At 56.7% G+C, this 13599-nt stretch overlaps 1 protein-coding gene across 1 annotated transcript in view; it reads left to right on the top strand.

The window, feature by feature from the left end:
• The window catches only part of STK32C (serine/threonine kinase 32C), a 71980-nt gene that overhangs the window by 776 nt on the left and 57605 nt on the right, over window positions 1-13599 (top strand). The window lies entirely within an intron of this gene.

The following is a 13599-nucleotide window of genomic DNA, read 5'->3' as shown; positions in this document are numbered from 1 at the left end:
AGACACCCGACCACAGGTGGCGCGGGGGCCCGGCCCTCGGAGTTCTCAGGGCCGGCGACCGCGCCGCGTGGCTCCGGGCGTGCCCACCTTTGCACTCAGATGTGTGGTGGAGGCTTGCCTCTGTGCGAAAAGCTTCCCTTCTGGGAACTAGTTTGCCCTGAGTTCCCCCTGCAGGTAAGGCTGGTGACCTGGAGGTGGGCGCCAGTGGGAAGCAGGAGACCGAGGCAGGCCTGTGGGCACGCCTCCCTGAGCCCTGCTGGGCACAGGGCTTTTCCCTTAGCACCCCCGGGGGAGGTGGCAGTGCCCGCCCCTGAGCACCGTGACACTTCCGTAGGCAAGCATGCAGCTCTTCTCTCAGATGTCATGCAGATAAGTTCAATGCTATAAGATGACACATTTGATTCTTTTTGACATTTTCTTAAAATAGTAGAAATATGCATTTTTCATTTGTAGGCAGCCTGCAGCGGGTAGGATGGATCTTTTATAATTTTAGAGCACAGCTTAGCCAAGGAGCCCAAGCTATTTATTTCTGATAAATAATTTAAGCATTATAGGAAATTACAATACTGTGACCTAAGGCAAGTGTTGGAGAATGTGCAGCCTGGCGGCAGTCCTCACAGAGGGAAGGGGAGCCTGCTGCCTGGCAGGGTGGGGGAGGTCTGGAGGAAGCTGGGTTCCAATGAGCCCGGTCATGGTCAGCGGGCAGGGGGCCTGGGTGTCTGGACATGATCAAGGGGGGAGGCCTTCAGGACCGACCACGCCCGCACAGTGTATTCTGGGGAGACCTGTCTTTGTGTTCTGAACTTTAGGGCACAACTTACCGCTGGGGATGTTTCATATGTTGTATGTTTTTGAGTGTAAATATTCTAAGTGTAGAAAGCCCAGGGTGAATTAGGAAGGAATCAGGAAGCACACTGCATCTAGCTCTGGCTGTAGGGGCAGGATCAGAAGACATCTGATTTCAGGACCCGCCAGTGTCGGCCCAGAGCCGGCCCTCTCTCATGTCTTTGCATTTTGCTGTCCAAGGCAGAAAATGCAGGCAGAGAGGCATTGATGTAGCCCAGTGGCTGCCTTCAGCTTCGAACAGTAGAATTTTACTACCTATTCAGAGGGTTAGGTTTCAGAATCCAAGGAACATTAGAGGCAAAAAGAGCACAGAATGCATCTGTGGTTCTTGAATCTGATGTGGGAATTATTTCACACCTTCTCCCCCCTCCGCCGTCCCCATTCGCCTGAAGCAGGACAGCAGAGGTGCCGGCTATTCCGGGCTTGTGCAGGTGGGAGCTGGCTTCGGCAACAGGTGCACGCTCTTCAGCACATGTGCCTGTCAGTCACTCGCCCACCCCTGGGCTCAGTGGCCAGGTCTCCAAACTGAACACCTCAGGATGAGACCCAGCTGGGCTTTGGTGAGATTAGAGGGCCAGGACTGACCCTGGGTCTGATCGCCGTGGATGTGATCCTGGGGGCGGCCACTTTATTCCAGTTTTATTCTGTCTTTGTGCCATCGTCAGGGTGCACACGGCTCGGGGATCATAGTACGTGTTTGCAAAGAAAATGTGTGCAGCTCTTGGCCTGAAGGCTGTGGGTTTGTTTACATGCAAAGAGCAGGCTTTGGAAAGGAGGAGGGCCGGTCTTCCAGGAGGGCAAGGCTGCACCCCACCTTTCTCTGAGGGCGGGCAGCTGTCCTCCCCGGACAAGGTCCCACACTTCTCGGCCCTGTGCCGGGTGAGCCGAAAGAGGAAACGGTGCTGTGCTGAGGGCTTGCGTTTACTGGGACTGCCCGGTTGCCATGGTGATATGAGACCTTCTGATGAATTTTTTAGATTAAAACACCCAATTAGTGTATCAAATTTGGTATGCAGAGAAAAAGAAAAAAGAAAATAAGAGTGCAGTTTAACGGTGTGCCAGGTAGATGCCAACTGAAAAGCAGAATTGTGACTCGTTGGGCCTTGAAGGTCCGGCGTCCCCAAGGTGTCTGAGCCCGTGATCAGCCTGTGCTGGGCCGTGTTCAGAGTCCTCTGGGCCTCCTCCTCGCACCGGGCCCTTTCCCTCTGCCCGCAGCCCCGCGCCTCCGCTCGTCCCACCCTCATGGCTTCGGGAGCACTTGATTCAGGGGTGGACCTTGCGGGGCCTGCAGTCTGCTGCTCTGCCCAGCCTGCCGTGTGCTGGTCAGACACCCTCATCCCTCTTGTCTGGATGTCTTCCAGCACCTTCCCCAAGCAGCTGGGTGACAAGTAACCCGGGGTGGTGGGCACCTGCCCTTCTTGGCAGTCTGGCTGTTCTAAAGCCTAACATGGAATTAGGTTGCAAGTGGGGAACAACCGGCCGTCCGGGAGGCTTGCCTTCACCTGGAGACCTGGAACTAAAGCTCCATGGGGTGGCAGAGGGCCAGTCCTCGGCGTGTAGGGTGGGGTGGGCGGTAAGGTGGGACTTGGGGCTCCCGGAGTCTCATAACCTTTTATGAAACTTATAGAACCTTTTTTAAATTATAGAGGGATTAAAGTGTATAAATTTCTGAAAAGTTTAGACTTCCCTAAAATTGTCCTAAATAGGAAAACCGAGGCTTTGGTAACTTTAGCCCAGAAAGGCCTTTGAGCGTACGCCTGCCCCAGCCCCTGCCTAGAATGCACTCACACACCAGTCGTGTAGAGACACACTTTATGGCTTTGGTGCAGAAATGGGATTGTGCTCCATTCAGGGTTTTGTCTAAACCTGCTGTTTTTACTTAGCGAGGTGTTGTGACGTCTCGTTGATCTAAAGGATCCCTTGTTGGCTAAATTTCCAAGGGCTGTTCTTAGTCCTGTGAACTAGACTCAAAGGATGCTCTTAAAAACTGTGGGTGCCTCCCTGCCCCCAAATCCAGGTTGGATTTGTTGGGGGTGGGGCTGGGGGATGCTGGAGCTCAGGGATCAATATGTAAACAACTCAGCAGCGAGTGTTCTTGTGTGTTCATCGTGGTACACTCGACATTGTTTCCTTAGGGCACATTCCTGGGGATGACATTGCTGAGTCAGGAGTGCACATAGAAGGCAGCTTGCTGCATCCACCAGCTCCCTGGGGACGAGCCGTCCTGGGACGCGCTGCTGTCCCGGGTGCTTGTTACATGGTGGTGACCCAGTGGGCGTGGCTGCGGCAGGTGCAGGGTGCCTGGAGAAATGAGGAGGTGGGGAGTCTGGTGTTGGACAAGGAAGCATGACTGTGGTGAACACGGAGGGCGGGAGGAGAGGGGAGGAGGGAGGAGAGGGGAGGAGGACGCCCTCCTGTCCCCCCTCCCTGCCTCTGGGTGCTGGTGACAGCCTTGCTGTTTGACCACCTGAGAGCCTGCATCACTGCTTTGCTCGCTGCTGAGGTTGGCCATCTTTGTCTTTCCATGTTTGCATTCTGCTTTCCTGAGTCGCCAGCTCCTAGCCCTGCCCTGATGAGAGACGCTTGTTCAATCCCTGGGTCGGGAAGCAGCCCACTCCAGTGTTCTTGCCTGGAGAATCCCATGCACAGAGGAGGTGGCGGGCAGCAGTCCATGGGGTCGCTGTGGACACGACTGAAGCGACGTTGCCCGCCGCACGCACCCCTGCGCCTAGCCTCCCGCTCGGCTGTTGGCTGCCCTGTGCTTTCCACGGTTCGCAGGATGGAAGAGCCGAGGGGTGGTCGTTCATCTTTCTATGCTGCTAGTTTTTTTCTCCCCCCACGTGCATCCACTTAATTTTTGTGCGGTCAGATTCATCAAGACCCTCCTTCCTGGCGGTTTTCTGCCTCCATGTCCGGTTACACCAGTATGTGATGCTCATTCAGTCTTAAAACCCTGCACTTTCTTCTAGTGCTTCTGTGGTTTCACTTTTTACGTTGCAACTTTTGGTCATTTTGGACTCACACTGGACATGGTGAGAAGGGCTTTTCCTCCCGTGGGCCCTGTTCGTGCTTAGACCGGGCACATTCATTGCCTGTTTTTGTTGAATTGTGAACAAGATCTTTGCACCCATCACGTTCCACACTGGTTGGTGCTGGTATGAAGGAAAACTTAACTTTCAAAGATGTCTGTCCTGAGTGTGGTTTTCTGCGGAGGCTCCTCATGGCTCTTGAGTTGATTTTCCCAGACTTCTTGTTTGGTTGGTCGAGTCACCTGCCAAGAACGACTCGGTGACTTCAAGGTGTGTGTGCCAACCCTTCCTTGCTGTATGCCCAGAGCTGGGGGCAGCGGAGTGCACAGTGCTGAGAGCGTGGGGGCTGGCCCGGTGGTTCTGAAGCATCAGTCCGGCCCTGTCACTGAGTCCTCGTCCAGCGGTGAGTGGACCTGACTTAGAATAGGTGCCTCTCCCTTCCTTCCCGACCCTGGGGAGCGGGGCTGGCCGGGGCGGGGGCAGCTCTCTGTGAGGCCCAGGCTGATGGCAGTTCACCCCCTCCCCCACAACGCGGGGGCCTTGGTGGCAGAAACGCAGTGGCTGCAGAGCCTGGGGTCCTCTACCAGCCAGCGAGGGTCCCTGGCTCCCCGGTGCAGGGCCGGGTGTCCCGGGGGCCGTGGGGCAGCCCTGAGCTTGACGTGTTTGCGAGGCTGACGAGGCTGGTCCGGGATGGACCAGGGACTCGCTGTCGTGCTTTTTATGTAACAAATGTCAGCTCTGAGTGTCTATCCATCTGGCTGTGTGTTTTAAAATGCTAAAAATAAGTTGATTTTCTTTTAAACATTTAACCACCCGTCTTTCCAGTTGAGGAGGGATACAAGGATGCACGGGAGGTGAGCCTTGTCTGGGGCTGCTCTCTGAGGATGAGCCCTCCCGAGGCCCCAGGTCGGTCAGAGGGAGGCAAGGCGTTTATTCGGAGCAGGGTCGGGGCGGCTCGGAGGAGCTTCCCAAACTGCCAGGGCCCCCAGTCCCTGGGACCCTGTGAAAGTGCAGATGCTGGTTTGTCGGGCCTCAGGTGAGGCCTCGGGTTCTGTATTTCCATCCAACATCCCACCCACCCCAGGGAGGGCAGCGGCGCTAGACGCAGAGGGGACCTGCTCTGGGTGGGGGGCTTGGTAAGGATAGTGTGGGGGGCGGGGACCGGGGGCGTGGTCCCTGGGCAGCAGCCCCGAGGCACAGGGGCACCAGGGTGCTGCTCGCCCTGTGCTCCGTGGGGTGATGCCGTTGGCCACGGGTGGTACCTCGTCTGCATGCAGGCTGGCTCTCCCTGCCGAGGGAGCTCTTTAGTTTTGCTCTTATTTCTGTGTTGCTCTTTTTCTCTGTTGACCACGTGGACACACGCACTTGGAACAGCAGTGGCGCTTTGGGTCCTGCATTTGCAGCCGATGCCACAGCCTGAACTTCTTCCTTCCCTGATGAGCACTCAGCCTCCGCCCACTCCCACCCAGCCTGGGGGAGGCGTGTTGCCAGAAGCGGGTGGCTCAGGGCTGCGCCCACCCCCGGCCACTGTGTCCTCTCGTCCTGGCTGCTCTGATGGCCCAGCCCTGCCCGCCTGCCACCCCCGGCCCAGTGGTTCCCCGCTCAGGGCCTGTGCCCCGTGGCCTTGGGCCAGATTCCCCTTTGGGTGGGATGCTCAGAACCAGATTTGGTGTTTGTTCTTCTGACGTCGCGTTTCCTGTCCAATCAGAGTTTTCCTCCTTGTGTGCTTCTCAGTCCCTGCCTCGCTCTGACATCTCTGGATAAATCTATGGAGAGGGAAGACTTTGGTGACCAGCATCTCTACTAGCTGGCGAGAGTCCAGTGGACACTGGACCTTGCTGCTCCTGACAGCTGTTGGCATGCTTCCTCTAGCCCTGTCCCTGCTTCCCCGGGGCGGGGGGAGGTGGTCACCCGTCACCCTCTCTAGACCTCTGTCCCGCCCCAGGGGGTGGACGCATGCTGACGGGCGCCCTGGAGGCCACAGTGGGCTCCTCTCTCTTCCCTAAACGCTGGCTGTGGCCAGCATGCAGAATTACTTTAATGCTCAGAATTTGAGACAATTGGGGAGAAGCTACAATTAATAAAATCATTGTTATTTTTAAAAACCAGGATGCTTGCTTCATCAAAAGCTATTTTCTCATTGACCTGAAATCTCTTATTTAGAAACCAGGGCGCTGGGCAAGATCAGCGTGCCCCACCCAGCCCCTAGGTCACTCCCCCCACCCCCCGCCCTCCACACCCCCGGGTGTGACTGAGTGTGTGGTGGGCTCCAGCACTTGGCCGGCGCAGGCCCCGCAGAGTCGATGCCGTGCAAACCCGGCTTGGTGTTATTTACGTCCTGAAGCCAAGGAGATGGTGTGGGTGGGCGTCCGTGTCGCCTCCAATTTATTGAAAATAGCCAAGCGCTTCCGGTTTCTGGGGTGTAGACGCGCTCTGCATCTCTGTCTCCACTCGCCAGGCAGGACCTGTCACTGACACCAGGGACGTGCAGTGCCGTGTGCTCGGGTCTGGAGTCTGTTGGGCTTCTCAGACATGAGTCTCCACTTCCTGCTCCCGCCCTGAGGGGTCCGTGGTGCTGGGTGCTGCTTCCCAGCCTCCTGCCTCAGACTCGGGCCCGGGAAGCCGGGAGTGGGATCTTGGCCCCGGTCGCTCACCCCAGGACAGTCTGTTATCCGCGTGTGTGCGTGCTCAGTCGCTTCAGTCGTGTCCCACTCCGTGCGACCCACTCACTGTAGCCCACCAGGCTCCTCCGTCCTTGGGATTCTCCAGGCACAGATACTGGAGTGAGTTGCCATGCTCTCCTCCAGGGGCTCTTCCCAGCTGAGGGATCAAACCCGCCTCTCTTACGTCTCCTGCATTGGCAGGAGGGTTCTTTACCACGAGCGCCCCCAGGCAGCCTGTTTACTCTTTGTGTCTGGTAGTAAACAACCCCCAGACTCAGTGACTTAGCAACAATATTTATACTGTGTTTCCTGATTCTGCGGCTGGGAATCTGGGCGGGTCACCTGCTCCATGTGACATCCGTGGAGCTGGGAAAACCTGCTGGCCTCCCCATCACAGCCCCCTGGTCAGCTCAGCCACCCGGGGCTGGTGGCAGACTCAGCGGGAGTCATGTCGCTGGTGGGGGGTGGTCCCTGGGGTCTCAGCTCCTGTGGGGCGGCTGCCCCATCAGTTATCTGTGACCACGTACCGCGTTGCCCCCAGACAGAAACGGAGCGGCTGGACGCAGCGACATCAGCGCCTCTTTTTGGGAGCTGGCCGCTCGGGGTGGCCCGGATTGGGGCTGTGCTGGGCTGCGGGGGCCACGCGTGTTTGCATCGTCCTCGAGTCCCCTGTTTTCTTTTTATTCTTTGTGTCAAGGTCATCTTGTGTCTATTAAGTCCTCTTTTAGCTCCTTAGGCAGACAGCACGGGGCTGAGAGGAGGGCAGAGGGAGAGGGGCACACAGGAGGCAGATGGGAGGGGTGAAGAGTCACGAGCTGAAGGAAGGGTGGACCCAGCACCCACGTCGGTGCCCGGCTTGTGCCCATGTCATGGCCCTGCCTGGCGTTGGCCCAGAGGGGCAGGTGGGCAGCCTTGGGGGTGGTGGCCACCCTCCGGGACAGGACGCTGAGCAGGGGGCCTGGGCACTCTTTCTGGTGGAACTCGAGTCGGATGGGGGTCCTGGGCCGTGTGGGGCCCGCAGCACTCAGAGCTGCAGACAGGAAGCGGCTTGGTCCCTGCAGAGCCCCAAAGCTGGACCTGGTACAGACCCTGGGGGTGGGTGGGGCGAGGAGGAAGGGAGCGAGAGTTTGGGGCCAACGCCTGCTGTCCCCCGTCAAGCATCAGCGACCTCACCGCGTCCACTCAGCCACGGAGCGCCACGGACCCGCTCCAGCCTGGAGACGCGCCCCAGTTTGGGTGATGGATGATGCAGCTGGCCGTCCAGCCGCAGACGCTGCTGCTGGGTGATCTTTTATTCCTTTTAGCTTTTTATTATATAACAAAAGGTGACAAGAAAAGTATTAAGAAATTCGGTGTCTTATGTAATCTCAGCGCTAAGATAACCATTTGTGCCTTTTCACACCCCCTTCCAGTCCATACTTGAACACTCACGGAATATATATGACTTTTAAAGTAAACTTTATTTAGAACATTTTTAGCTTCACAGAAAATTTACAGAAAAGTCGTGAAGGTGGCGCAGAGGGTTCTTATATATCCCGCACCTCATTTCCCCTGATGTTAACGTTAACATAGGGCATTTGTCATGACTAGGGAGCCAGGGGGGAGACAATATTGTACTAGTCAGGGTTCTCTAGACAAACACCAGACAAATAGAATAATAACGTGTGTGTGTGTGTGTGTAAACGAACATTTTTGTTGTTCTGTCCCTCAGTCGTGTTGGATTCTTTGTGACCCTGTGGACTGCACCATGCCAGGCTTCCCTGTCCTTCACTATCTCCCAGAGGTTGCTCAAACTCATGTCCATCAAGTTGGTGATGCCATCCAACCATCTCATCCTCTGTCGTCCCTTTTTCCTCCTGCCTTCAATCTTTCCCAGCATCAGGGTCTTTTCCAATGAGTCAGCTCTTCGCATCAGATGGCCAAAGTATTGGAGCTCCAGCTTCAGCATCCATTCTTCCAATGACTATTCAGGACTGATTTCCTTTAGAATGGACTGGTTGGATCTCCTTGCAGTCCAAGGGGACTCTCAAGAGTCTTCTCCAACACCAGAGTTCAAAAACATCAATTCTTCGGTGCTCAGGCTTCTTTATGGTCCAATTCTCACATCCGTACATGACTACTGGAAAAACCATAGCTTTGATTATACAGACCTTTGTTGGCAAAGTGATGTGTCTACTTTTAAATACGCTTCCCAGGTTTGTCATAGCTCTTCTTCCAAAGACCGTCTTCAAGTGCCCACCCACATCAGGGAGGGCCGCCTCCTCTGCTGAGTCCGTGGTTCAACTGCTAATCTTGCCCAGAAGCTCCCTCCAGAACAGGCGCAGAGCACTTTAACCTAGGTGCTCCGGGCCAGTCAGCGTGACATGTGAAATGAACCACCGTAACTCTGAGAAATACTGAAGTCATGGTTTATTCAGTTTTGCTGTTTTTTTTTAACTGAACATTCTTTTTCTGTTCCGCGGTCCCATCCAGGATCCACATGACATCTCACTGTCCGTCTTTAGGCCCCTGTGAGCTGAGTCAGTTTCTTAGACTGTGCTTGTTTTGATGACCTTGACAGTTTTGGGTCTTTGGAAGAAAGACTACGGGAAAAATGCTCTTCTCGTCACGTCCTGTTGAGGGTGCAGATGCTCAGCTGGGCTTACTGCTGCTGACGTTGGTCTTGACCACCTGGCCAAGGTTGTGTCTGTCAGGCGTCTTCACCGTCGGGGTCTCCGTCCCCCGTCCACGCTGTGCCATCCCTGTGGGACAGGAGGCTGGGGTCCGCCTCCTCTAGGGGCAGGTATCTACATGAAATTGCTTGGGATTCTTTGCACAGAAGCCTTGTGTGTTCTTCTGCTTGCTTTGTGGTTCAGTCATTCACTCGAGCCCTTGCAGACTCATGGATCTCTGTTCTATGCTTTGCGTTGCGATCCGAGCCCTCGTGTTTGACTTACTTTCTGCGCGGGCTGGCCAGCTCCGGCCATCAGAAGCTTCCCTGGCGCCTTGGGCCTGCTGCCCTTACTGTTTGCTGTCTTTGCTTCTTTCTGAGCACTTCCTTACTTTTTGTAACTAGAACATGCTCCAGACTCATTGTGTATTCCCCAACCCAACCCTAGAATCAGCCAGTTCTCCCAGGAGCCCAGGTCCTTCTTCTGGGTAGGATGTCAGAAACCAAGATCTGGGCGCTGGGGGTACTCACCCTTCCTGGGAGATAATGACCTTTTAAAGCACAGAGCTGTACCCAGCGCACCGCTCAGCCTCAGGCCCAGACTCTTGACCTTCAGGAAGTCTGCACAGGCCCAGCGCAGGTCCCTGCCCGTCCCCTCCTAACCCAGGGCCCCTCCACCCACACTGGGGCATGCCCGTCTGTCTCCAGGCCTGCAGGCAGGCCTGTCCATGATCCCAGCTCTGGGTGGGGGGCAGCGGCCTGCAGGTCTGGCTCTGGGGAATCCAGAGCTGTGCCTCCAGGGTCCCAGCTCTGGGTGGGGGCAGCGGCCTGCAGGTCTGGCTCTGGGGAATCCAGAGCTGTGCCTGAGCTGCGCCCTGTGCCCCGTTCACGTTTCATAACTGTTGGCATGCGATGGCACAGGCTCCAGGGGGTGGCTGGGCATGAACCAGGCTTTTTTGTGTCCCCAGGGTGGAGATTGATGCCAGGCATCCAGAAGACACTCTGTGCGTCTGGGGGAGAGTAAACAGCCCCTTCCTGCTCCCGTGTGGAGAGCTTCCCTTGGTGCCCTGTCCCCCATCGTTTGTTCCCCGTTATCAGCAGAACTCCTGAGGGCGCTGGTCCGCGTGGGCGCCTGTCCCCTCACCTGCAGGCCGGGATTTGTCCCTCGGCCTCCAAGCCCTCGTGAAGCCCCCCTGCACGGGGGGAGGGCTGACGCCCAGTTCTCGTGTCTCCGTCTGGACCCCCCAGCTTCCCTCTCTCCCAGGACGCCGCTGCGTGTCTCAGCCTCTCCTCCTGCCGCCCTGGTGACTCCAGAGTGCTGGGCTCCTGCCCCCTCCTTTCCTTTCCTGCTTTGCTCACGCGGATGGTCTCACAGATTCAAATACCATCCACATGCCATGCCTCCCAAGTATCCCTCCAGCCAGGACCTTGCCTCCCACACTCCAGGCTTCTCTGCCCAGGCTCCGGCTCGTGTGTCACACGTGTGTTCTGTAACACGTTCACACCGCACCCCTGCAGTCTCCCTCCTCACTGACTGCATCCTTCCAAGTGCCCTGTGGCCCCCCTGCACTTGATGCGCCCCCTTCCAGCCCAGACCTCACGTGGCACCTTGGTTCTGCCTTCCAGAGACTGACTGCCCGCGTCCCCGCCGCCCCACGCGCCCCGAGCTCCCCTCCCCGCCCTCCATCCCGAGGTAGCAGCCAGGCTCACCAATATCAGCACCTGCTTCGGGGCCCCAGGGCTGAGAACTTGCAGGGTACCCGGGCGCAGCCTGGGGTTCTGGGGTTAACCTGGGTGTGCATGTGAGCGTCAGCGTGTGTGGGAATGTGTGCGCCTGGGGTGTGCACGCTGTAGCCGGGCTCACAGGCACTGTCCTGGCTGTCCCCTCTTGAGGACCCCTTTCCCCCCCATGGACCCCGGCCCCCTTGTGGACCCCCTGCCCCCACTTGTGGACCCCGTCCCCTCTTGTGGACCCCAGCCCCCCTTGTGGACCCCTGTCCCCCCTTGGACCCTGGCCCCCCTTGTGGACCCCCATCCTCCATGTGGACTCCCTGGCCCCCCTTGTGGACCCCCATCCTCCATGTGGACTCCCTGGCCCCCCTTGTGGACCCCGGCCCCCCTGTGGACCCCTGTCCCGCTTGTGGACTCCCTGTCCCTCTTGTGGACCCCTGTCCGCCCTGTGAACCCCGGCCCCCCTGTGGACCCCGGCCCCCCTGTGGACCCCTGTCCGCCCTGTGGACCCCGGCCCCCCTGTGGACCCCGGCCCCCCTGTGGACCCCGGCCCCCCTGTGGACCCCTGTCCCTGTAGAGGTGCAGGTGCCACGGGGCTGGCTCCCTGGGGTGGGCAGCTCTCCTGGCAGCTATCTCCCTGCTCGTTGAAGACGCTGCGACGTGGTTGCGGCCCGCGAGGTTCTCCCTCGGAAGGACCCCATGGTCTGCTGCAGGGGAGCCTGGGCTGTTGAGCGAGGCCCGGGGTTTGGGGGGGAGGCAAGGCCCATGCCTGACACGTGTGCAGTGCCTCTCTTCTCTGCTGGGACGGCAGGGGCCAGGGACCCGTGATCCCACCACTGCTGGCATCCAGCTAACGGGGGCTGCAGCCGATGAATGGCCATCTCGGGCACACAGGTGGACCTGGGGCCCACGCGGGCCGTGCCCGCCAGCTCCAAGGCTGGGGGCTCCGTGCGGAGTGGCAGGTGAGGTCAGAGCCGTGGGGCGCTGTGCCGCAGGCTGAGGGGGCTGGGTTTGCTCAGCACAGCTTACCTGGGGGTCGATCACTTCCCAGGGCAGGGGCGTGTCCTACCTGCCCTCTCCCTGGGCTGACCCTCGTCTTCAGGCCCTGGGGGTGCAGCCTTGGACTGAGCATCATGAGCTGAGACGGTGAGGGGACGGTGGTCACCTGGGGTCAGGGGTGGGCCTGGCCTTGGACCCATGCGGCTGTGTCCAGTGGAATCTCAAGAAACCTTTACAGAACAAACTTAAGTTAGTTTTAATTAAAAAAAAAAGAAGCAATGCTCTGGAGAGCACAGGTTCGCTTGTGTGCGGATCCTGTTAATTGAAAGGTTCAGGAGGTTGTTAATTACTCTTTTAGCAGCAGCATCTTTTCTCCCAAAGGCACTCACGTTCCGTCTTGTCAGTGCACAAGCGACGTGCCCCTGCCCAGGGCACCAACCTCAGAGTGGGTGGCTGCCTCTGCCCTGGGCCTTGGGTGCGGCGTGCATGCGTCCCAGCTGGTATCCCCGCGTCCTTGGCGGCCAGTCTGGTCCTGTGCTGGGAGGGGGATCCAGTCTGAGTTTCAGGTCATTCCCTTCTGTCCTTAGTGGTCATTCTGGGAAAGGAGACACTTTTAATCTGGGGGAGTCCAGCTTCTCACTCATTCCTCCCTTTAGGGTTTGTTCCCTTTGTGTCCTGTCTAGAACATAGTTACCTAACTCGTGGTCATAAAGACTGTTTTTCCTTTCTTCTAGAGCTTTTATGGTTTTACTGTTATTTTTTTCTTTTGTACAAAAAGCACATATCATTCCCCCATCACAAAATCGGGTGGCTGAATTACAGGAACGAAACCAGATCAAAGACATAAAAAGAGAAACTCACCAGTCATACTGAAACCTACCAGACTCTTGGAGTGGAAATGAGCTTGTCTCTACTAGAGCTTAATTCCATTGCCTTTGACTCCAGTGCTTTTCGACAATGGCCAGGGTTTTCCATATTTTCCCACCAGTCTTTCCCAAAGGAAACTCATTCCAGATTCTCACCTTTTCCACTGAGGTCTTAAAAGGGAAACGGAGTTCCACTTCATACTGTGGTCTCTTGTAACCTCAGTTCTTTAATGTGATCACTTTCAAATTTGCAGGATGGACGTGGAAATACTTTTACTCCGCTGTAGTGATTCCATTGTTCATGCTCCACTTCAGGTTGGTGTTTATGTTGCTCAGACGCCAGGGCCAGGGCTCGGCCTCTCTGCTCTTCTCCTGCCTTCCTCCCTCCCCCTTCCTCTCCTTCCTTCTCTCCCCTCCTCCTCCTCCTCTGCGGTCTGATGTCTGTGTGATCCAGCACCGCTTGCTGAGATGATCATCCTTTCCCCAGGAACGTTCCCTGGCATCTTTCTGGAACTTGTACTCATGGGCCTCTTCCTGGCTCTGTTCTGCTCCTTTGATCTCTTTGTCTGTCTTTACGCCGATGCCACAGCATGCTGATTATTGTAGCTTTACAATGCGGCTGAAAGCAGATGTGTTTGCCCTCCAACTTTGTTCTTTTTCCAGATTGTTTTGACTATGCTATATTCTTTGCCTTCCTCTGTAAATTTTAGAATCAGTTTATCAGTTCCTAAAGTAAGCTAAGATTTTGATTGGGATTCCATGAAACTTGATCACTTAAAAAAGGACAGACTTCTTAACATTTTGCGTTTTCCAGT

Source organism: Bubalus bubalis, chromosome 23 (assembly GCF_019923935.1).
Source record: "Bubalus bubalis isolate 160015118507 breed Murrah chromosome 23, NDDB_SH_1, whole genome shotgun sequence".
Lineage (NCBI taxonomy): Eukaryota > Metazoa > Chordata > Mammalia > Artiodactyla > Bovidae > Bubalus > Bubalus bubalis.
This window is presented reverse-complemented; position numbering and strand designations above follow the sequence as displayed.